The sequence below is a fragment of the Camellia sinensis genome, chromosome 1 (genome assembly GCF_055761805.1).
Source record: "Camellia sinensis isolate YWXY chromosome 1, ASM5576180v1, whole genome shotgun sequence".
Lineage (NCBI taxonomy): Eukaryota > Viridiplantae > Streptophyta > Magnoliopsida > Ericales > Theaceae > Camellia > Camellia sinensis.
Genome location: NC_138961.1, coordinates 13,965,781 through 13,988,730, shown reverse-complemented (window position 1 = coordinate 13,988,730; position 22,950 = coordinate 13,965,781).

Genomic DNA, 22,950 nt, shown 5'->3' with positions numbered 1-22,950 from the left:
TTGCTCAAGTTGGAACAATTCAATTTTATGTTTGTTTTTGCGAAAAAGGTTTGAATTTGTCACCTCAAGCGGGCTTAAAACGGATTTGCCATTCAACAAAGTGGGCTTAAAATTGATTTGCCACTCAACAAAGTGGGCTTAAAGCACACATTTATTGAATCGTTCCAATTCAAACAACAAGCCTTCATCCACAGACATTCAAGCATTTTATCAAATAAGCATTTAGCCTCATGGTAAGCATGCTAGTTATGGCAACACTCACATTCATGCAAGTATGCTAAAGCACTAAAAACTCACCTAGTACTCCAAGCTAAGAAGATATGAGTTAAAAAAATATGTATGATTCCTAACTATACAAGATGTCTAATGCAACACATGCAAAGAATGCAATTAATATGCTCGGTTACTAATATGGCATATGAAGCAATTTAATAACATGCGGTCTAAGGGACTGAGCTCGAGACGATAGAGGAAACTGAGTAGTACGCTAGGGGCTTCCTGATGTTTGTCTTTGGTACCACCTTGTTTTCGAACAGGTGGAACACCGTTGGCCTGTATTTGCTGAGTGCTTTGGTGACCCTTCCTCGGGTTCGTTTCTACGACTGAGGAAAAGCCGGCCTCACCACCCTATACAGATATATGAGCTCTACCTCCCGTTTGTGTGGAGACTCGATTAGAGGCTACTGGCGAGCTTGGGAGGTACATAGGGATGGCAATTTGAACCCGGCCCGACGGGGACCGGACCCCCCGACCCCGATTAGAGCAGTTTTTCCCTGAAAAATACCCCCGACGGGCCGGGGATGGTATTCAAAAATAAATCTCCAATGATTTTCGGGTCGGGGACGATGATACATTTCTCAGCCCCGACCCCTGCCCGTTTCCCCGAATTAAAATTACCATTATACCCCCTGTCTATATATATATGTGAGTCTATTTTGTTGACTCATTTTAGGGTTTGGTTCACTCACACACACAAACACATCACCTCTCTCTCTCTGCTCTGCTCACACACTGCCATCGCTGTTGCTTCTTCACCGCTAGCCTCACACACACGACCATCGCTCACATACACACGGTCGTCGGCTGCTGCTCCCTCACATATGGCCATCGTAATACCAAGGAAGAAATCTCTGTCTCTCTACATTTGTGTAGATATATATATATATGTGTGTGTGTGTGTGTGTGTGTGTGTGTGTGTGTCAGTGTGTGTATGTGTGTGTGTTTATAGATAATTATATATGTATATGTATATATGTTGAAATTAAGCTCAACACTGAAAAAGGGACAATCGATCTGTGTGTGTGTGTTTATATATATATGTATATATATGTGTGTGTTCATATATGTATATATATGTGTGTGTGCTTATATATATATCCCAATATACATCTATGTCCTTCCAGATCTATGTCCAACATACACTAAACATCTATGTCCTTCCAGATCTGGAAAAATGTATAGATCTATGTTGATCTCATCTCTCTCTCGCTCTCTCTCTCTCTCTATCTCCCCCCAAGCCTTCATCTTCATTCTACACTAAACACTCCTCTGTTGCTGCTGGTTTTTTTTTTTTTTGGTCGGGGAATATTCGGAGTCGGGGAAACCCGATCCCTGTTAGGAGCGGGGGTGGGGACAGTGATAGGTCCTCCGTCGGGGGATCGGGACCGGGGACGGGGAAATTTTTACCATCGGGGATTGGGCACGAGGAGTGTGATCCCCGGCCTTGCCCTGGCCCGTTGCCATCCCTAGAAGTACACATCTCAATTCCCTCTTTGCACTTTATATTTTCTTCGCAGTTTCTGCACATCTATTTCAATACATGCTTTCTACTTCGTATTTCTGTGTCTGCTCGATATTGTACTGATCACATACCACTGCATTTTCCCTGCAGCTATGGGTATATGCATACTTCCCGACACTCGCCTCAGAGCCTGTAGTGGAGCTTCTGTTGATAGTTCCCTATTCGCGGGTATGCGACAGTCAACTTTGCTGTAGGACCCGTGAACCTTTCACTTTCTTCAGGCAGTACTTCGACATAGTAACTGCCCATGAGGTAATCCGAAACACAGTCATTTTTGCTTTGGAACTATTTTGCTTCACAAATTTAGCAACTTACAGCAACTAATAATCTGTATAACTCCTGTTTGTAGATCACATGGCAGCCATGGGCATTGATGTCGGGGGGGATCTGGGAGCAGTTTGTTGACGCTTGGGCCGTCTCCCTCTATCGCATTCTGCTTGAGGGTCTGGTCTGCTGGGCCTGGTTCTTGGGCGAGCACTTTATGCGCCAGATTATGGGCCTGCCGAACCTGATCGTCCCGATGGCTCCACCAAAGTCCATGCGGTCCACAGAGAGCCTATCTGTTGAGGAGGTCATCCAACTCATGGTGGGCCTTGACGTCAACTTCTTCCAAGAAGAGGGCGACTATGTGGCTTTCATCCAAACACACTTGATGTCGTCCCTGACCGGCATTCGTGGAGATGAGGAGGCGAGGGCTCCTGCCGCGAGAGCGAGGCACAGAGTGACTCGGGAGAGCAAGGCTCGTGGCAGAAGGGCATCCCGAGCGGGCAAGAGGACTGATTGGTAAGAGCTTCCCACCATGTTGACTTGCTGGCGACACACTGGGGATGCCTACCAGGTCCCGATTGAGCCCACAACGGCTGGTCATAAGCTTGTCGGTGTCCGAGGCCCGACTCCAGTGTGAACCACACTTTACATTTTCACTCCATATTTCATTTCAGATATATCTATGGCCAATACTAATCATTCAAACACATTTGCAGGCACCGATCATGTACACATGAGGCGCCTTCGAGCTGATAGCCTCGCTGATGGGGATGATACAGAGGAGAGAGTCACTGTTCAGCCTCTACAGTGTTCAGGTAATTTCTTCAGTTTTATATTCTAGGCATCAACTTTCCACTAACCCACTAACACTAACATTTTAACTGAAAGCTTCCCAAACTGCACTGATACATTGCATCGATAGACCACATTTGACACACTGCGCTTGCATACTGTATTCATACACTGTATCTGATTTTATACATATACTCATTCTACATATGATGCTTGCATCTGATACACATGCTATAACTGATGCACATGCTATAACTGATATGCACCAACTATCTTTTCATATCCCACCAATTCCGATGGCACCAGCGGGAGTTATAGCACCTGCTCCAGCAGTACCTCCTCTAGCAGTAAGGAGGATAGAGAGATAGGCTCTGGCATGCGGCTGAGGCAGAGCTAGGGGCACTCGAGCTAAGAGCGGTCCTTCAGAGCCCATTCTAAGTGATGATGATACCGAGACGAGCCACTTTGAGGAGGCAGCGAGTCAACATTTAGAGTCATCTGAGAATGGAGATGATGACGTCGGCTCGGGTTCCAAGAGCAGGGGCGATGCCGAGGCGAGCTCCGAGATAAAGAGCGGAGATGCTTCAGTTCAGACTTTGGTTCAGATTTAGACAGCAGCGCCGACGGAGACAGTGCCCCAGAGTCTTCTCATCTGAGGAAGAGGACGAAGAGGGCTTCTCGGGCTTGAGGCGACCAGCGCTGATTTTTTATTTTTGCTTAGTTTCTTTTTGCTTATAGCTTTAGCACATTGTATAGCTTTAGATAGCTTTTTATTTGCTTTGGAAACTTATACTGCCCTTTTGCAAAAACAACCATGATCGGAATAAAAACTAGTTTTTATTTGAAAAAGTGTTGTATTTTGCATCATGAGCACCATATTGCATGAAAATGAGATTGAATTTGATACTGAAAAATAGAATACTTGTATTGCCATAACAGTCTTAATCAGGTAATGAACCGATCAACAACTAAAATAACAACAATATACGACTCGATACCACAACTTGATAAACAAAAACAACACAAATACAACTCGATCAACAAAACAAAACGGATAGAACTCAACAAACATGCTAAAGCCCAAAAGGACTCAAAACAAGACTCTAAAACACACAAAGAACAGAACAAAACACATGCTTTCAGCACTTTCCAGCACAAAGAAGGACAGTAGGTTAAAGTAAGAGACTGCCGACCATGTAAGGTGGCCTGCCGGCCACCAATGTGGTTTGTCAGCCATCAATGTGCAGGACCTCCAAATTGTTGACACTTGGCTACCACTCACTGCCTTATCTTCTACAAAAGGTTGGACTTCGTAATCTCTTCATTTCAGCTATATATTCTTCACAAATGGAGCCATTTTTCGCCGAAAAACTCTCGAATTGGATTGCAACTTTAGATGGCTCAGAAAAGGTGAACTTCCGGGGTTTCGGCATAAATGCACTTTTCCCGCTGAGTCGTTATCCACTTTGTTTTCCGTTTCTTCATGCCGTGACTAGATGTTGGAACCCGATTACACATGTCTTTAGCTTTGGGGGACAAGAGGTATGCCCGACAATCGAAGAATTTGAGGCACTAATGGAATCCCGGCGCGATGAGGAAATCATACCTCAACCCCGTTTTGGGCACATCCAAGCTTTGGGAAGGATGTGCAGACTTACTTTACACGAAGCTCAATCCTTGGTTCACAATGGAGAGCTGGATATTCCCAGTCTGATTCATCAATTTTCTGAAGTTGGCGACCGAGGTAATCTTCTTTGGCGGGGTTTTCGGCAACACGCCCTTTGGTTGTGCATGTTAGCTCATTTCCTTCTTGCCCCTAGTTGCAGAGGGTCTAGCATTTGGCTCGTCGAAGTGACCCAAGGTTTGAGAGAGGGCAAGAGTTGTGTTGGTTTGGTATTGGCCGAAACTTTGATGGGCTTAGACGCCTTCCATCGGCGAGAGACAAACAAATTCGCAGGGAGTCCACCACTTCTTTAGGTAATGTTTCCCACCCTTTCTAATATGTGTTTCTCACATCACTCAACATTCATGCTCTATTTTTCTCTCAAAACCCTTTTCTCACTTTTCCCTCAACATATATCTCTCTATTATTTAATCTCTCTTTTCTTTCATCCCTCCCCAGATATGGCTAATGGACAAGCTGAAGGTGGTGGACTCTTGCCCTGCATACTCAGCTCGATCATACTTTTCCCGCTAACAGCTAGTGGATTTCCCGAATGAAGGATGGTGGTGCCATTAGATGTGCAACAGGTCTGTTGTTGACATTGCTTGGCGCTGACCCTGGCTTAATCTGACCGAAATGAGCTACATCCTGACCGAAATGAGCTACAGCGTGACTCGACAACTTGGCATTGAGCTGATTGGCCTTACACACTGTGTATTCTACTTTCCATTCAGGTTCAGATGTCAGTTTGGACATGATCAGACTTGCCTAGAGGAGGGTGTAAACCGCCCGAACTCTCTTCGCGCGCCCCCCTTTCGGAGAGGGCGCGAATTAGGTTCTAGCTACTATAGTTCGGACTCCTGTCACAGTTCTGAATCTAATCTCACAAAGTGCAATGTGAGATTGATAAATCACCAAAGAGTCCAAATCTGAAAAATCGTTTTAAAAAATCGATTTTAATCAAAAAGCACCAAACATGGACTATTTTGCCAGATATTAGAGTCGCCACCTAAAAATTTTGTTTTGAGAAATTTAGGAAATCCTGACTCATGCCTAGGGCCACGTGTCCATCATCACCAAAGTTACCTCGGCTCGGGAACTTGGGTATGAGAGGGGAAGGTCCTGAAATGAGAACCCCCGCTCACCCGATCAAAGATCGGCCTCTACTAAACATGATATGTTGTTTTAAAAACACATCTGTTTTTATTCCGGTTATGTAGCTAACTTACTACGTGATGCGCACAGCATACAAGTATAGACTCAACCACAAAAATTGGAACAAATCAACTCATGTTTGCTTTTCAAAAATGGTTTGAAAGTTCTACTCGCAAGTAGGCTAAAGTGCGGATTTGCCACCCTTGAGTGGGCTTTGAAACATGATTTTGCCACTTCATAAAGTAGGCTTAAAACTCACAATCATCGAGTTGTTCCAATTCAGGCAATCGAGCTTCCACCCACAGGCATTTATATATTTAAACACTTAAGCAAATAGCCTCATGGCAAGCATGCTGTCATGGCAATCACTTACACACATGCAAGGATGCTAAAGCATAAACATTCACAGTGTACTCCGAGCCAAAACAGGAAACTAGTTAGAGATCAATGCATGATCCTAGCTATGCTAACAATGCCTAATGCAACACATGTAAAAATGCAACTAAGTAGGCTCGGCTATCTAAAATGGCATATGAATGCAACACTTGATACATGTATTCAAATAGGTATTGAAATACAATGCAGTTTGAATGATGCGTTGAGCCCGGTGCATGCAAGATGAATGAATGATGCACGCATGCAAAGCATAAGGTATGCTAATCTGAAACATGCCCTAAACTAACCATCGAAAGCTGATAAGTAAAAGGGAAAAAGAAATGGGGGTTAGAAGACATGCACACACACACGCACCCTTTATTACAACATTTGCTCTCTCGACGGAGGGTCCGAATGAATAATACAAGCAAGCTACGCTAAGCTAAATGAACTAATCTAATAATCTAATAAGACTAATTATTACACAACACAAATTGAATAACTAGCTACAACTAATTATTACAATACTTTAATTAATTAACAAATTAACTAATCATGGCAACTAACTAAGCATGTGAGGTATGTGAATTAGGCTGCCACAGCTTTGCCTTGAACAATGAAGGATGCATGCTCTCGATTGCCGCCTCGAAACGCCTTCCTGATTGCTCTTGAAAGGCTCTATTTGCAGGGTGTTTTTATGAAGTTTCTGCTTCACCTTACCAAAACCACCCTGAGGAATCCACCAGTGGCCTGCCGGCCATGAAGGCTTGTCGTTGGCCACCTGTCGGCCAAGGGTATGCACTGCCGGCCAAGAGTGATGCAGTGTTGGCCATCTACAAGGCATTGCCGGCCACTGGTGTGCTACAACACCATTCTGCAACAGAGCACAAACTAGAGAAAAATGGATGGTCTCCCAAGGGTATGTACGTACTATGCCACTCTACATCACCTCAAAACATCAATGGAGAAGCATAATTGGATCCAAGACCATCAATCAAGCATCGCAATGCATGATGGCCAAAGATCCAACTTGCACAAATTCGATGAATGCACAACAAACAAAACAAGAAAAACACTAAGACCACAGCCTTATCATGAGTGATCAAAGGCGATGGAGACAATGGGGATTGGCTCACTTTCATCACTTTGAGTATGAAGTGGGCCAATCCACCTTGTGTTCAACATAGAGTTCGGTTGAGCACGATGCAATGCAAACATGTAACATATTCATCTTGGCATGAAATGCAAGACTCTAACATGCAAACAACGTATGCACAACATGTTAAGAGACTTAAGCATTGAAAGCTAGTGAAGGACACAACACTAGGACCATGCAATACAATGCTCAATGAACTAAACCAGCCCCAAGCAGATCTCATGTATGCCAAAACAGTGGCCAAAATGAGTTGAAATGATAGCATGAAAAGCAAGAAAGTGCATGCTCATGCATTGGCTCACAAACAAGGCACAAAAGCACAACTCTCAAAAGCTCTCAAAGAGTGAAAGAAGTGAGAACATGACACATGTATATGCTCTGAAATAACATGTTAAATGATGCCATGACATGCAACTATCACAAGTATAGCATGCTATGGTGCTCAAAACTCAAGACTATATAAGGCACTTGCACCATAACCATATCAAGCAAACCCCAAAGGACCAAGATAACTCAAAACAGTCCTAAGGAAGGTCAAAACAATGCTAGAAACATGATGGAGTGTAGCCAAAACAAGCTAGCATGGTAAGCCAAAACACTAAGCATGCAAGGCCAATGAGTGGGATTACACTACAAGTACCAAAACTAAGCAAGAGGTGACTCCACCAACCAAAATTAGAGTTGTAATATGGCAAAATAAGATCAAAAAAATGCTGAGATGGTAGTCCAAAAGCTTAGGCAAGCATGCATACATATTAGCTCATGATCAAGGCATAAGACACAACTTTCCAAAAGTATTGAAAGAGTAAAACACGTGAGAGTATGACTACACTACACACACTGAAATCATGTAAGAAATGAGGCCAAAGCATGCAAACAACTCAAGTAAAGCATGCTAGAGGCTTGGAAACTCAAAGCTAGTGAGCAAGATTGCACTATGGCTATACAAAGGAAGCCTCTCATGACTTAAACCACTCAAAATAGAGTTCAAATATGAGCAAAAACATGCTGGAGTGTAGTCAAAATAGGCTAGAATGATGAGCCAAAATGGCAAGCATGTAAGGATAAATGGCAAGATTACACTACAAGTGTAAAAAGCATGCATAAGGTGACACAACTAGGCCAAAACAGAGTTATGCCATGCTGAAATAAGGCCAAAAATAAGCTGAGAACAAGCCAATACATGCCAGAAAAACATGCTAAAAAATGAGGCCATCAACACAAGCAACCAAGACACAAGGAGAGGGGATGGCCCCCTCCTATTTTGGACCTCAAAACACACTTTCCACCACTGAAATTCTTTTGGAATTCAGTGGTTAAAAGGTCAAGAGAAGGTGATCTCAAAGGCCTTAAGAGGTGGCACAAAGCAAAGCAAAACAAGCCACCAAAGGGGGTAGACCACCCCTAACTCAAACAAGGCCTCAAACAACCATCTTTAACACTTAAAAACAAAAATTTTTGTAGTTGAAAGAAAGGCCTAAAACAACATGTAAAGGGGGCCAAACACTTGATCAAAATAAAACTTAAAGAGGGAAAACACTCACCCTTGAAGCACAACTTTAAGACAACAAGTTCTCTGAGTTAAAACCAGTTTTTTGAGTCCAAACAACACCCTCAAGTACCTTAGCAACAAGGTAATGGTGTTTCACTAGGTGTTGTAGTGCAAATCTATGGAGAAAACACACTTTAAGGCAATATTGAGCACAATATATAGAGAGAGAGTGAGAATTCTAGAGAGAGAGAGAGAAATTTCAACTCTGGAAATTTTTGTGAACCCTTGGAAGGGGGAGACACCTCCCCTTATATAGGCAATGCAAGCAAAAACTTGCTTCACAAGCTTAAACCTGCCTTCATCCCTCTATACACGTGTATGGAGGAGGGTTGAGTGAGCCACAGCTGGCTCAAAAGATCTACAATAATATCTGTTGAAATAAGGTGGCTGCCAGCCATCAGTGGTGGCTGCCGGCCATTAGTGGTGGCCGACAGTGCCTCATTGATGGCCGGCAAGGTCTATAGATGGCCGGCAGCCCTATCTGATGGCCGGCATGCCATCAAGGGCTTCACAAAACAGAGACCAACTCATGATCCAAAAATGAGACAGAATGGAAATGGGATTTGGAAGGATCAAACCTGTAACATCCTGCCGCGAAATTCGAGTACTCGACGAGCAATCAAACTTGACATCGGATGTACCTGCAAGCATATCCGAGTCTTAAGGACGGTCAAAAATGGGGTGTCTACAGAGGGGGTAGAGTATTCGGTTTTATTCCTAATCCGAGGTTCATATTTGGCTAAGTACCTCACTGCTTAGAGGATGAGAGAACTTCTAGCTCCTGCCCTTAGTTTTAGAAGCGCACTTTTTGGCGAGTGCCAGACTTGGCTCGAAGATAAGGCACAAACAGGGCCCACTTTGGCATTAGAGGCTTCCATAAGCACGAGTAGGGGACGCAGGAACACCTGACTTATCTATGCCCCTAGTTTATTGCTTCGATCTTACTTTTTAAGTTTTATGCATGTAATAAAAGTAGCTTTGATTTGTATCGAGAGTTGAAGAACTTTGTATTGAAATTAATGAAATTAAAGTTGTGAGCACTGAACATTTTCCTTATGGTCCAAAAATGGTCTAAGTTGTAAAAGGTAAAATTTGAACAAAAATAAACTTTTATTAAAACTCTTCAAAACCATTTTCAATAAGGATCACAAATTGACACATACAGAATCTATCCTCGAGACGCACAACCCCGAATCCAAAGATCACAGATTGCCCCTTGACTGAATAGCACTGCTCAGTACTGTAACTAGCTCTTCTCTTAGAGTAAGGAGCATAACCAAACTTTCAGGTAAAGAACAGACAAAAAAGGTGACCTGATCAGACACGTGGACAGGACAGTTGATGTGGAGGTGTTTACAGCCGAACTTTAGGATGAAGTTGCCTACGTATCTTGAAGATGGGAATCAGGCCTTACGTAGTTTGGTTCGGGTTCACTCGAGTATTAACGCTCTCCTTTTGCGCTCTAACTTTTTCCAAGGCCACCCTTTAGGGTTTTCAACCTTGCAAACTCAATTCGTCTTTCTTTCCAATTTTTTTGTGCTCTAACTTTTGCTTAGGTCGCCCTTCCGGGTTTTCGGCCTAGCGAGCCTCTTAAGGATAGTATTTCTTCAACTTGTCCATGTTGATTTGTTGGGAAAATTCTAGGCCATCCAGGTCTATGAGAATAACAGTTCCACCCGACCAGATAGTTTTGATGATGTAAGGACCAGTCCAATTGGGTCTGAACTTGCCCTTAGGGTCATGGATGGGGGCTCGGTTGTCTTTCAGCACCAAATCCCCTTCTTTGAGATTTCGGGACTTAACCTTCTTGTTATAAGCCCTGGCAATCCTGCGTTGTTAACCCTGAACATGGTACAATGCTTTCTGCCTTCTCTCATCAAACAACATGAGTTCTTGAAACCTGCTCTGCTGCCAATCCGCCTATGCTATTTGACACTCAGCCATAACTCGTAGTGACGGTATTTTTATTTCGATTGGTAGAACAACTTCCATCCCATAGACAAGAGAGTAAGGGGTTGCCTCAGTTGACGTCCGGATTGAAGTTCTATAGCCTCAGAGTGCAAATGGCAATTTTTCTGGCCAGTCCCTGTAAGTCTTAACCATCTTCTGCAGAGTATGCTTGATGTTCTTGTTGGTGGCCTCAATAGCTCCGTTGGTTTGCGGCCAGTATGTAGATGACTTATGGAACGCCACATTGTATTTCTCCAACAAGTCAATCACTTCTCACTTGAAATGGAAACCATTATCTGAGATGATCTCGTTTGGGACTCCATATCGGCAAATGATGTTATTTTAAATGAACTTATCCACATGCGCTGCTTTCAACACTGCATAGGACTGAGCTTCCACCCACTTCATGAAGTAATCAATTGCCACCAGAATGTATTCATGCTCATTTGACCCTTTCAGTGTGACTGCGCCAATGACATCGATTCCCCAGACTGAGAAAGGCCAAGGTGAAGTCATGTTGTACAGCTTTGATGGTGGGATGTTCATGCAATTAGCGTGAATTTGGCATTTATGGCATTGCCGAACAAAATCGATACAATCCTCCTCCATGGTAGACTAGTAGTAACCTTACCTGAGAATCTTCTGAGCTAACATTACGCCGTTCATGTGTGCTCCGCACTCTCTCCCATGGATGGCCTCCATTAGGCGCTTTGATTCCTCTGCTTCGACACACAACTTGTGCATTCCCAAATGACCCCTCTTGTACAGTTTACCTCCACAGATGATAAATTGAACGGCCATCCACCGTATTGCCCTCTTATCTTTGGCATTTGCCCCTAGTGGATAAACCTCCTTTTCCAAGAAGTTCCAGATATCATAGTACCAAGGGTTTTGATCTTGGGCTTCATCTATTGCGGCGATAGACTCGTAGGCCAGTTTATATCTCTACTCAATAATGATCGGACGCATCCGGACTCCAAACGGGATGTCTATCATGGAAGATAGAGTTGATAAGGCATCAGTGAACCTGTTGTTCTCTCTTAGTAGATACATGAAGGTCAGCTTCTCAAACCTAGGAATCAGAATGTCCAAGGCTTGGTGATAGATCTTCATCTTTTCTTCTTTAACCTTCCAGTCTCCTTTTGCTTAAGACACAACTAGGTTCGAGTCCCCAATGATGTCTAACCTTTTTGCCCCTAGTTCCAGGGCAGCTTCCAAGCCAGCAATACACGCCTCGTATTCTGCTTCGTTATTGGACACTTTGAACCGGAGTTTGAAGGCTAAGGGTATATGGAAATTGTCGGGTGCTATCAGCAACACCCCTATCCCATAACCGTATTGGTTAGACGCTCCGTCAAAGTACATAGTCTGAGTCTCTTCTTTGACTTACAGAATAGCTTCATCTAGGAATAGGTATTCTACCGCTTCATCCCCTTCTACTAGGTGATTTGCTAGGAACTCTGCTACTACTCTCCCCTTGACCGACTTGCGAGTAACATACTTCATATCAAATTCGGAAAGGAGAAGCAACCAACGGGCTAGCCTACTCGTAAGTGCTGGTTTCTCTAAGAGATATTTGATGGGATCTAATCTCGAAACCAGAATTACGGAGTGAGCTAACAAGTAGTGCCTCAACTTTCTGGTAGCCCATACCAAGGCTAAGCAAGCTTTCTCTCACGGGGTGTACCGGGTCTCATAATCCAATATTTTCTTACTCAAGTAGTAGATGGCTTTCTCCACCCTATCCTTAGATTCCTGAGCAAGCATGCATCCCATTGTTGTGTCCGTTACTAACAGATATAGAATCAAAGGCTTCCCCAACTCCGGTGGCGACTACACAAGCGGATTCTGAAGATACTGCTTGATCTGCTCAAAAGTAAATTGACATTGATCATCCCATCGGAACTTCTTTTCTTTTTTTAAGAGAGCAAAAAGTGGTTCACAAGTCAAGGTTAATTTAGAGATAAACTGTCTTATGAATTGCACTTTACCCAGAAAGGCTTGCACCTCCTTTTCAGTCCTTGGTGGTGGAATTTCTAGGATGGCCTTGATTTTGGAAGGATCTACCTCGATGCCTCTTTGTGTAATCAAGAAACCTAGCATTTTCCCTGCTGTTACGCCGAAAGTACATTTTTCTGGATTCAACCTCAGTCTGTATTCTCTGATATGTTGAAAGAATTTCTTCAAGGCTGTGTAGTGGCCATCTCTTTCTTTGGACTTGACAATCATGTCGTCTACGTACACCTCGACCTCTTTATCGATCATATCATGCAGAATTGTGGTTGCAGCCCTTTGATAGGTAGTCTCAGCATTTTTCAACCTAAACGCTATCACTCTGTAGCAATAGATTCCCTACGGCGTAGTGAAAGCGGTTTTCTCTCTATCCTCGGGTGCCATTAGAATTTGGTTATACTCGGAAAATCCATCCATGAAGGAGAGCAATGCATGACCCGCGGTGAAGTCTGTCAATTCATCGATGTGCGGTAAGGGAAAGTCGTCCTTCGGACTGGCTCTATTCAGATCTCTGAAGTCCACACACACCCGAATTCTGTTGTTTTTCTTCGGCACTGGAACAATGTTGGCCAACCAAGTTAGATACTCAGATACTAGCAAAAACCCTACGTCTATCTGCTTGGTGACCTCTTCCTTAATCTTCAAAGCCCAATCCGGGCGTATTCTCCATAATTTTTACTTGATGGGTCGGGCCTCAGGATCAAGAACGATCCGATGCTGTACAATCTCAGGATCGATTCCAGGCATGCCTTTGTAGGACCACGCGAAAACATCTTTGAAATCTTTTAATAAAACGACTAAGTGCTCGCGCTCTTTCGAAGACAACGTGGACCCGATTTAGACCAGACACGGATCCTTCTCAGTACCTACATTAATAGCAATGATTTCATTAGTGAGGGGTTTTGTAAACCTTTCCTCATCCCGATTAATCTAAAATTTTAAAACTAGAGGAATTCCTTCCTCTTCGTTTTCATCAAAATTTTGAAAATCATGATCAATGCAATAAACAAGAGGCATAAAAAAATACTCAGAATCTGCAGTGACATTCTCATTCAAAAGGTCAAGCTCATCCAGTTCTTCGGTTACAACCAACTCAAAGGAAAAATAAAAGGACGACCTGGACAAAACCTCGGCATCCGGGTTATCAATCCCAGGAATACCAGACCCAGACTCAGAAGAACCAGAATCTGATTCCGACTCCACAGACTCTGTGGAATCGGATTCTGGCTCACTACCTAACTTAGAACTACTAGATAGGTAGCCCTCTTCTAGTTGCCAAACGAGAGATGGTATGTCAGATGCATCCAAAATGCTGCTAGAAAGGTTCACACCCAGTTGGTCCCCGATCATGGAAACGGTCAGGTTATCCCCCAAGCCCTCTGAGTCGATCGAAGGATCCGAAAGGAGACATGCTAGTGCTACTCCTACTTCAAGCTCGCTGCTGTTGGAATCACTTTCTGTGCTTTTCGCAGCTTTAGTAGTTGGTTTAGCCATTTCCTCCGTATCACTGTCTTGCAGCTGCAAGTCAAAGAAAATCTCAAAGCCAGGAACTTGTTGCTTCTCAGAGTTGAACCAGGGTTTAGGGAAACCACAGAATGGGAAGTCTTCACCCTCCTGAACAAAATGACCATTCAGGGTTTCCCGGATTGGTCTGTGCACAAGTTCATAGCGCTTCCCGATTTGTTTAGCTCCGGCTTTGTCGGCCATCTCTTTCCCTTTCCTGACCCAATCCTCTTTGGTGGGCGTATAGCTAAGACCAAAGGCATGTGGGTTATGTGGCACATTGGCCAATGCAGTAACGCCTTTCTAGCCACTTCTTTCCAACCCCATTCCTGGCATATGTTGGAGTTTGTTCATGAAGTATACAGATTGGGCGTTAACATACAAGACCTTATCAACAGCTAAGATATTCTACACTACCCAGGTCTCAGCCAAGGTAAACCCCGAAAAGAAAACATCATTTTAACCATGTGCAATCTACAGCACAGGTGTAGTGACCTCTGGGGGAGGATGAATAGATGAATTTCGGAAGACAATGGCCACCCCTTTCCCATAAGGGTACTTGTAGGCCGCCCAAACTCTCTCCGTGCGCCCCCCATTTGGAGAGGTCGCAAATTGGGTTCTGCTACTACAGTTCGGACTCCTGTCACGGTTCTAAATCTAATCTCACAAAGTGCAATACGAGACTGATAAACACCAAAGAGTCCAAACCCGACAATTGGTTTTGAAAAATCAATTTTGAATCAAAAAGCGCCAAACATGGACTGCTTTGCCAGTTTATAGAGTCGCCACCTAAATATTTTGTTTTGGGAAATTTAGGAAACCCTGACTCATGCCTAAGGCCACGTGTCCGTCATCACCAAAGTTGCCTCAGCTTGGGAACTTAGGTACGAGAGGGGGAGGTCCTGAAATGAGCACCCCCGCTCGCCCGATCAAAGGATCAGCCTCTATTAAACATGATATGTTGTTTGATAAACACATGTGTTCTTATTCCGTTTATTAGCTAACTTACTATGTGATGCGCACAGCATACAAGTATAGACTAAGTCGCAAGACTTGGAACAAAACAATTCATGTTTGTTTTCGAAAATGGTTTGAAAATGCCACCCTCACGGTGGGCTAAAGTGTGGATTTTCCACCCTTAAGTGGGCTTAAAACAACATGATTTTTCCACTTCGCAAAGTGGGCTTAAAACTCACATTTGATGAATTGTTCCAACTTAAGCAACAAAGCCTTCATCCACAGGCATTCATGCAATTAATCATTTAAGCAAATAGCCTCATGGCAAGCATGCTATCATGGCAACACTCACACTTATGCAAGTATGCTAAAGCGTAAACACTTACAGTGTACTCCGAGCCAAAAACAAAAAAAATTAGTTAGAAATCAATGCATAATCCTAACCATGTTAAGATGCCTAATGCAACACATGAAAAATGCAATTAAATAGGCTCGGCTATCTAAGATGGCATATGAATGAACACTTTGATAGCATGCTTTGAAACACGTATTCAAATAGGTATTGAAATATGATGCAATTTGAATGATGCACCGAGCCTCGGTGCATACAAGACAAATGAATGATGCATGCATACAAGCATAAGGTATGCTAATCGAAGTATGCCCTAAACTAACCATCGTAAGTGGTTAAATAAAAGGGAGAAAGAAATGGGATTGAAAAACATGCACACACACACACGCACCCTTATTACAACATTGTGCTCTCTCAAAGGAGGGTTCGAATGAATTAAGCTAAGCTAATCTAAGCTAAGCTAATCAACTAATCTAATTTAAGCTAATTAGACTAATTATTACAACAATTAACTAATTAACAAATTAATTAATTAAATTACAAATTCAAGCTAACTAACAAGTAAAGCTCTAAACTTATACTGCCTCAACTCTGTTCGAAGAAGCTGAACATGCATGCTCGATTTTCGCCCCGAAAAGCTCTCTGGTTTGGTCTTTAGAGGCTTTGTTTGCAGGGTGTCTTCAAGAACTTTCTACTGAACCTTACCAAACAACTGCTGAGGAGTGCACCAGTGGCCTGCCGACCTTGAATGGTGGCTGCCGGTCATCTGCCGGCCAAGAGTGGGCCTCTGCCGGCCAACAATGAAAGGGTGCCAACCAACAATGAAGAACTGCCGGCCACTAGTGTGCTGTAACACCAAACTGCAACAGAGCACAAAATAGAGAAAAATAGAGGTTATTCCAAGAAGATGTTTGTGCTATGCAACTCCTTATCATCTCAAAACATCAAAAGAGTGGCACCATTGGGTCTAAAGCCACCAATCAAGCATTTTCAATGCATGATGGCCAAGGATCCAACTTGCACAAATTCAATAAATGTACAAAACAAAGACACAAGTCCATTACCTCATCATGAGAGATCAAAGGCAATGTAGACAAAGGAGATTGGCTCATTTCATCACTTCAAGTATAAAATGAACCAATCTTCATTGTGTTCAATATAACGTCCGATTGAACACAATGCAATGTACACAAAACATGCTTATCTTGGCATGTTTTACTTGATTCAATTCTTGTTTACACATTTTACATTACCAAGCCATTCTTTAGTTGGTTTGTTCAATGTGAAAGTCCTCTAATGAGAGAGAGGTCAATCAAAGATGACTTAAGACATGAGAGAGACCATGCCTTTGACTAGGAGGAACCGTCAAAAGAGAGTTAAAGCCATTTAAGCACAAGCCTCAATCCCAAGCTTAAACACAACTTTAAGATTGACCAAGCCTCAAAACAAATCAAAAGTGAAGAAATGAGGGAGGTGGTAGAATTTCGGTGCTGAAATGGCATGAAACACAAGACTCTAACATGCAAACAACTCATGTACAACATGTTAAGAGACTTAGGCATTAAAACTAGTGAAGAGCTTTACACTAGAACCATGCAATACCAAACTCAAATGGCCAAACTAGCCCTAGACAGACCTCAAGCATGCCAAAACAGTGGCCAAAATGTGCTGAGACGGTGGCATAAAAAGCAAGAAAAACATGCTCATGTATTGGCTCATAAACAAGGCATAAGACACAACTCTCAAAAGCAATGAAAGAGTGGAATTTGTGAGAGTGTGACAGTGGTATATGCACTGAAATCACATGCTAAATGATGCTGTATCATGCAATCATCACAAGCAAAGCATGCTAAGGACCTCAAAACACAAGGCTAGTGAAGCTAACTACACTATGACTATACAAAGCAAGTCCCAAAGAACCAAAACTACTCAAAACAGAGTTTAAGCATGTTAAAGAAAGGCCAAAAACATACTGGAGTGGAGCCGACACATGCTAGAATGATAGGCTAAATCATCGAGTATGCTAGGCTAGTAAGCAAGATTGCATTATAGGTACAAGAAGCAAGCAAGAAGTGGCCAAACCAGCCCAAAATAGAGTTTAAACATGTTGAAATAAGGCCAAAAACATGCTTGAACTAGGCCATGAAAAGGTAGAAACACATGCTCATATGTTAGGCCAACAACACATGCAAAGAAGAAACAAGGAGGGGAGGCCACCCCCTCCTATTTTGAACCTCAAAACCAAGTTTTTTTCATTGAAAATCCCCTAGATTTCAGTGGTTAAAAGGCCAAAAAGAGATTGTTTTAAAGGCTTTGAAAGGTGGCACAAAAGCTTAACAAGCAAAGAGATAAGAAGGGTGGACCACCCCCAAACTCAAAAGGGGGTTAAACCACCATTTTTAGGACTGAAAAACAGAGTTTTTTTTCAGTTCAAAGCCAACCCAAAAACATTTTACAAAGGTGGCAAAACAAGTGTGCAAGACATGCTTAAAGGGTGATAGTTATACCTCTTGAAGCACAACACACTTTTAGGCAACAAAAGAAAGAAAAATGACCTTCAAGAGCTCCAAGGAGGCTCCAAGAGAGCTTCAAGCAACCTCAGCCCAAAGATGAACCACTCTTGTTAAGGGTTGATAGGTTAAAGATTGATGTATGCAAGCCTCTAAGCACAAAAGCTTTAGAGAGAGAGGAATCTAGAGAGAGGATTGTAGAGAGAGAGGCTCCCAAAATTCTTCCTAAATTGTTCTAATCTTCAAAACCATAGAGAAGCCTCTCTCTATATATAGCAAAATACAAGCTTTGGTCGAAAATATCTCAAGAGAGACAGCTGGAACAGCTAGAGCAAAAATATCTGCAAAAATCTACTTTTTTGCATCAATGGCCGACACTTCTTCATTGATGGCCGACACTTGATCATTGTTCGCCGACATGGGACACTCTTGGATGGCAGGGGGTCGGCATTGGCCATTCATGGCTGGTATATGGCCAAAAAATGCCATTCATGGTCAGAAACGTCCACCTCTGGTTGGATAGAAAATCTATTTTTTGGGCCCAACTTCAAATGGACATAACTCCTTCATATGGACTCATTTGGAGGTAATTATTGAGCCTAAATTGTATCCCTGGAAGTCTTATTTCCAATGGTGGCAGCCTCACTTCAAAAATCCAAATGTGCAAAAAGTTATGCTCATTTTGGTGAAGATTGCTCAGTTTCGATCCTACTCGGATTCATGCCAAACTTCTTCTCCAACTTGTGTTCTTCTCTCCTCTCATCTTTTCTTCAAATCCAAACCCCTAAACAAGGTGTTTTGAAAGATTTTTCAAAAGAGTTCATCTCTCCTGCTGTCATGACCCGAACCTGCCCCCGAGGGTTAAGGACATAACCGGCCAGTAATCATGAGATTACCTACGGCCTCATATCAAACCAGTCGTAACTCATCAGAGTAAAGGGGCCAAAGGGAAGCAAAATTTAAAACTTTGTCCATAGAGCTATGCTTACATGGCACGTTATAACAAACCATACACAGGCATATTAATAACTTACAACAGAAGACACAGTAACATAAAGTTCTGTATAGACAGGATCATTTAAGTCTAAGTCAACCCATGAAAACTATATACAACAGATTCAAAGTCTTCGCCAACATGACAAAATATGAATTCATAACAAAAGGGCGAAGATGAGTCTCGTGTGTGAGACACAAGGGCTGACTCTTCAAAACCTTCGTTGTTCCACACAGACTTCACTGAGACTGGGTCTGGACCTCTCTTGGCTCACCTATAAACACATGAATGAGCGTGAGCGAAAGCCCAGTGAATAATATCAAATAAGGAAGTTACACAAATGGTATTTAGAACAACGTGCTTCAAACGGCCTTGGGCCCAATTCGTATTTCTATCTAACATATATAAATATAGGTCAAGTGATTACGGTTCCAAATACATTATACGGCCTCGAGCCCAATTCATTCGTATCATTCAAGTCAAACTGGCCTTGGGCCCATTCATACTTTCAATCATGTCAAGCTGGCCTTTGGCCCATTCAGACTTTTATTCATGTCAAACTGGCCTTTGGCCCATTCATTTATTCATGTCAAACTGGCCTTTGGCCCATTTATCTTTCATTCAGATCATACTAGCCTCTGGCCCATTCATTCTGTCATTCAAACTCATACGGCCTCTGGTCCATTCATTCTATCATTCAAACTCATACTGGCCTCTGGCCCATTCATTCTATCATTCAAACTCATACTGGCCTCTGGCCCATTCATTTATGTCCGACTGGCCTTTGGCCCGTTCATTCATTCATTTATTCGTGTCAAACTGGCCTTTGGCCCATTTATTTGGCATAGCAAACATTGTCCACCATTCAAATTAACAAACTTCTAAACTTACATAGAAGTACGCAATTGGACAACAATATATTTCAGATATCTTTGTCAAGATATTACTCACAGTGATCAGTTGGTTGATTTGCCTTGGAGCTTGACCCTACACATCACATAACACATACGGGTCACAAATGATTCAATCCGTTCTTTAATTCACATATTCCTCTTTAGGCTTTATTCTTATCCCCTTAATTCATTTACAATGCTCAATGTATGCCTAAGAGTACTTAGAAGTGAAAGAGAATAGAAAACGAAACACAGAATGCCTTTTTAAAATTTTCAGAAACAGGGTCCCCGCTCGAGCATGGACTTCCCCGCTCGAGCGGACCCATGAGGTCTGCAAAAGTACTAGATGCATCAAATTTACGCTTGAGCGTGAAGTCGGCCGCTCGAGGTGAAGATCTGTCTACAAAGCTCCCCGCTCGAGCGTGAACTTCTTCGCTCGAGCGGACACCTTGTCTGCAAAAATATACTGGGAGCATGAATTTTACGCTCGAGCGGAGGTTCTCCCGCTCGAGCGGACATCAAATTTTCTGGAAAACCCAGAACATGTTCTTGAGTTCAAATTCAACATTCCAATCAACATTTCATGCATATTATAGCTCAAACTTCAAATATACTTGTGCTAACATGATACAAACACCAAATTACATCATTATGAAGCTTAATTTCGTGAATCAAACACATGCATGTCCCAAATTATTTCACGCCCATTACCAACATACCAAATTCAAACATTCAAAACTTATACTCCCATGAATTGTACATGCATGTGACATATAACCCTCATTCTCAACTTATGTGATGAAGAGATGGCCAAGAACATGAGCTTCAACTAAAAACTTACATGGATCATACATTTTGTGCTCAAACATGCAAATCCAAAACAATTACACACATGCATGCATCTATTGACTTCCAATTCAACAAAACCAACTTAGTTTCATCATAATCAATATAATTTATGTTCTTGATCTTCAATCAACTTCACATTCACAAAATTACAACATTAAACTCATGAATTCATAATCAATCACTCACCTAGAAGCTCAATCTTCCCAATCTATGGTCAAATCTTGAGTTGGTCCCCAAATTGTTCAAGCTTCAAGACCAAAACTTCAATTGTGAGCTCTCCCTCTCTCTAAGCCGACCCTCTCTCCTTTTCTTAGAGTTAAATCAGCCAAATGGATACCAAAAAGGAGAATTGGGTGTATAATGCCCTTAATAAGAAGCTCCTTTAGTCATATTATTTTAAGATTAAATGATTTGAGCACTAAGTCATTATTTTAATCAATTTAATCTGATCCGAGTCAATTTCCAATTAAATTTCACCGTTGGCTCTAAAAATTACGCTAATCACAATGGCGTAATCAATTTCAATTTTTGTGGCCGATAGGGCTTTCAATTTAAATTCCAAAGCAGATAATCAAACAGATATTCCTACGGTAAACAGATGGAAATTCAAAACCACATATTTTCACATAATGGCACACAAAATCATATCAAACACATAATCATATTCATATTAAGGACCAATTAGCACAATAAGGAACGGGGTTATCACACCTGCATTCATTTCCACTTTGTCCTTGCTCGGTTTATCAAAAAGCGCAACATTTAACAAAATTCAAGCCTCAGAACATCGTAGAAACTTATTTTCAAAAATATTTTCAAAGAGAGGGTTTTAAGGCCTAAAAACCATTCAAAATAGTTTTGGTCCAAAATGGGGTGTAAGGTTTGGATTTGACTCACCTCTTGCCGAAGAAATCGAACCTTTGCATTGCACACCTTTTATCACCAAGTAAACCATCAGTAGCACCCAAGTCTTAAGGGAGGTCAAAAATGGGGTTTTTTACAGTACTTCAGCATTTGGTGGAGGATGGAAGAGACAACTTTCACTTGGTGCAGCCAGGGTCGCCCAAGTAATAAGTTGAAGTGGCCGGAACATCCAAGACATAGAACTCGATATCTTGTTGAGCTGGGCTGACCTATACTCTGATCTGTATTGTTCCCATTACCTCTTTGGTGGTATTGTCATACGCCCAGATCACTTGGGCTGTAGGTACGAAATCCGCTAGTCTCAGGCTAATAGCATAAGCCGTGTGACAAGGACAGACGTTGATTTCTAACTCGGTGTCAACCAATACCACTGGTACCCATTTTTCTCAGCACTCCACTGATATGTACAGAGGCTTGTTGTGTGCAGAGCCTTCCGACGGCAGTTCCTTGTCTGAGAAGGTTAGAGTTGGCACAACGCCTCCTAGGAAGACTAAACCTACCAGTTATTTTGGGGTAGTGTCGATGGACAACTTAACTTTATCCATTGTCAACAGTATAACCTGTCTGTGCACTCGCGAAGCCATAAGTAGACCTCAAATTGATATATTAGCTTGAATCTTCTTCAATTGTTTCAATATAGCTTCTTCTTCTAACTGTCTTTCTTTCTACTTCTCGATTTTTTTATCCTTCCCGGATGCTTCGGGTTCCAGATGTGGTGGTTTGAAATATCGGCCACTTCTTGTCATATGGTCGACTTCTCCCACATACCAAGTGTTGTCAAGAAGGTCTTCACCCCAATCCTCATCAGTATGAGTCAGGTGTAGGTCGTCGTCATCCCACTAGATTCCTTCAGCAACTGACAAGCATTTGTCCGGCTCCGTCTAGATTATCTTCTCATCACAAATCTCCTCCGAATGGTGTTGGGCTTTTCCAGCTTTCCAGTTGTTTTCACTTATTTCTTGTTCAAAATGCTTCAGTGTGGCTTCTTGTTTTGTATGTACAGTATTAACAATGCCCAGTTCCGGAGCCAATTGTTCTTTACCGGTGTTTTCCGACAGCTTATCGTTCCCATTGGCCATTCCGGCCATTGCAGCGGTTCCTGCTTTCTGTTCTTCCAGTTTCAATTCAGTTCCCTTATCTCTATTGGGTTCATCACTTAGCCACCCAGAATTGTCTGTCGACTCGTTCATATAAAACCAATCAATATGTACGTCTCCTTGATCTTGCTCATCAAAGAACTGCAA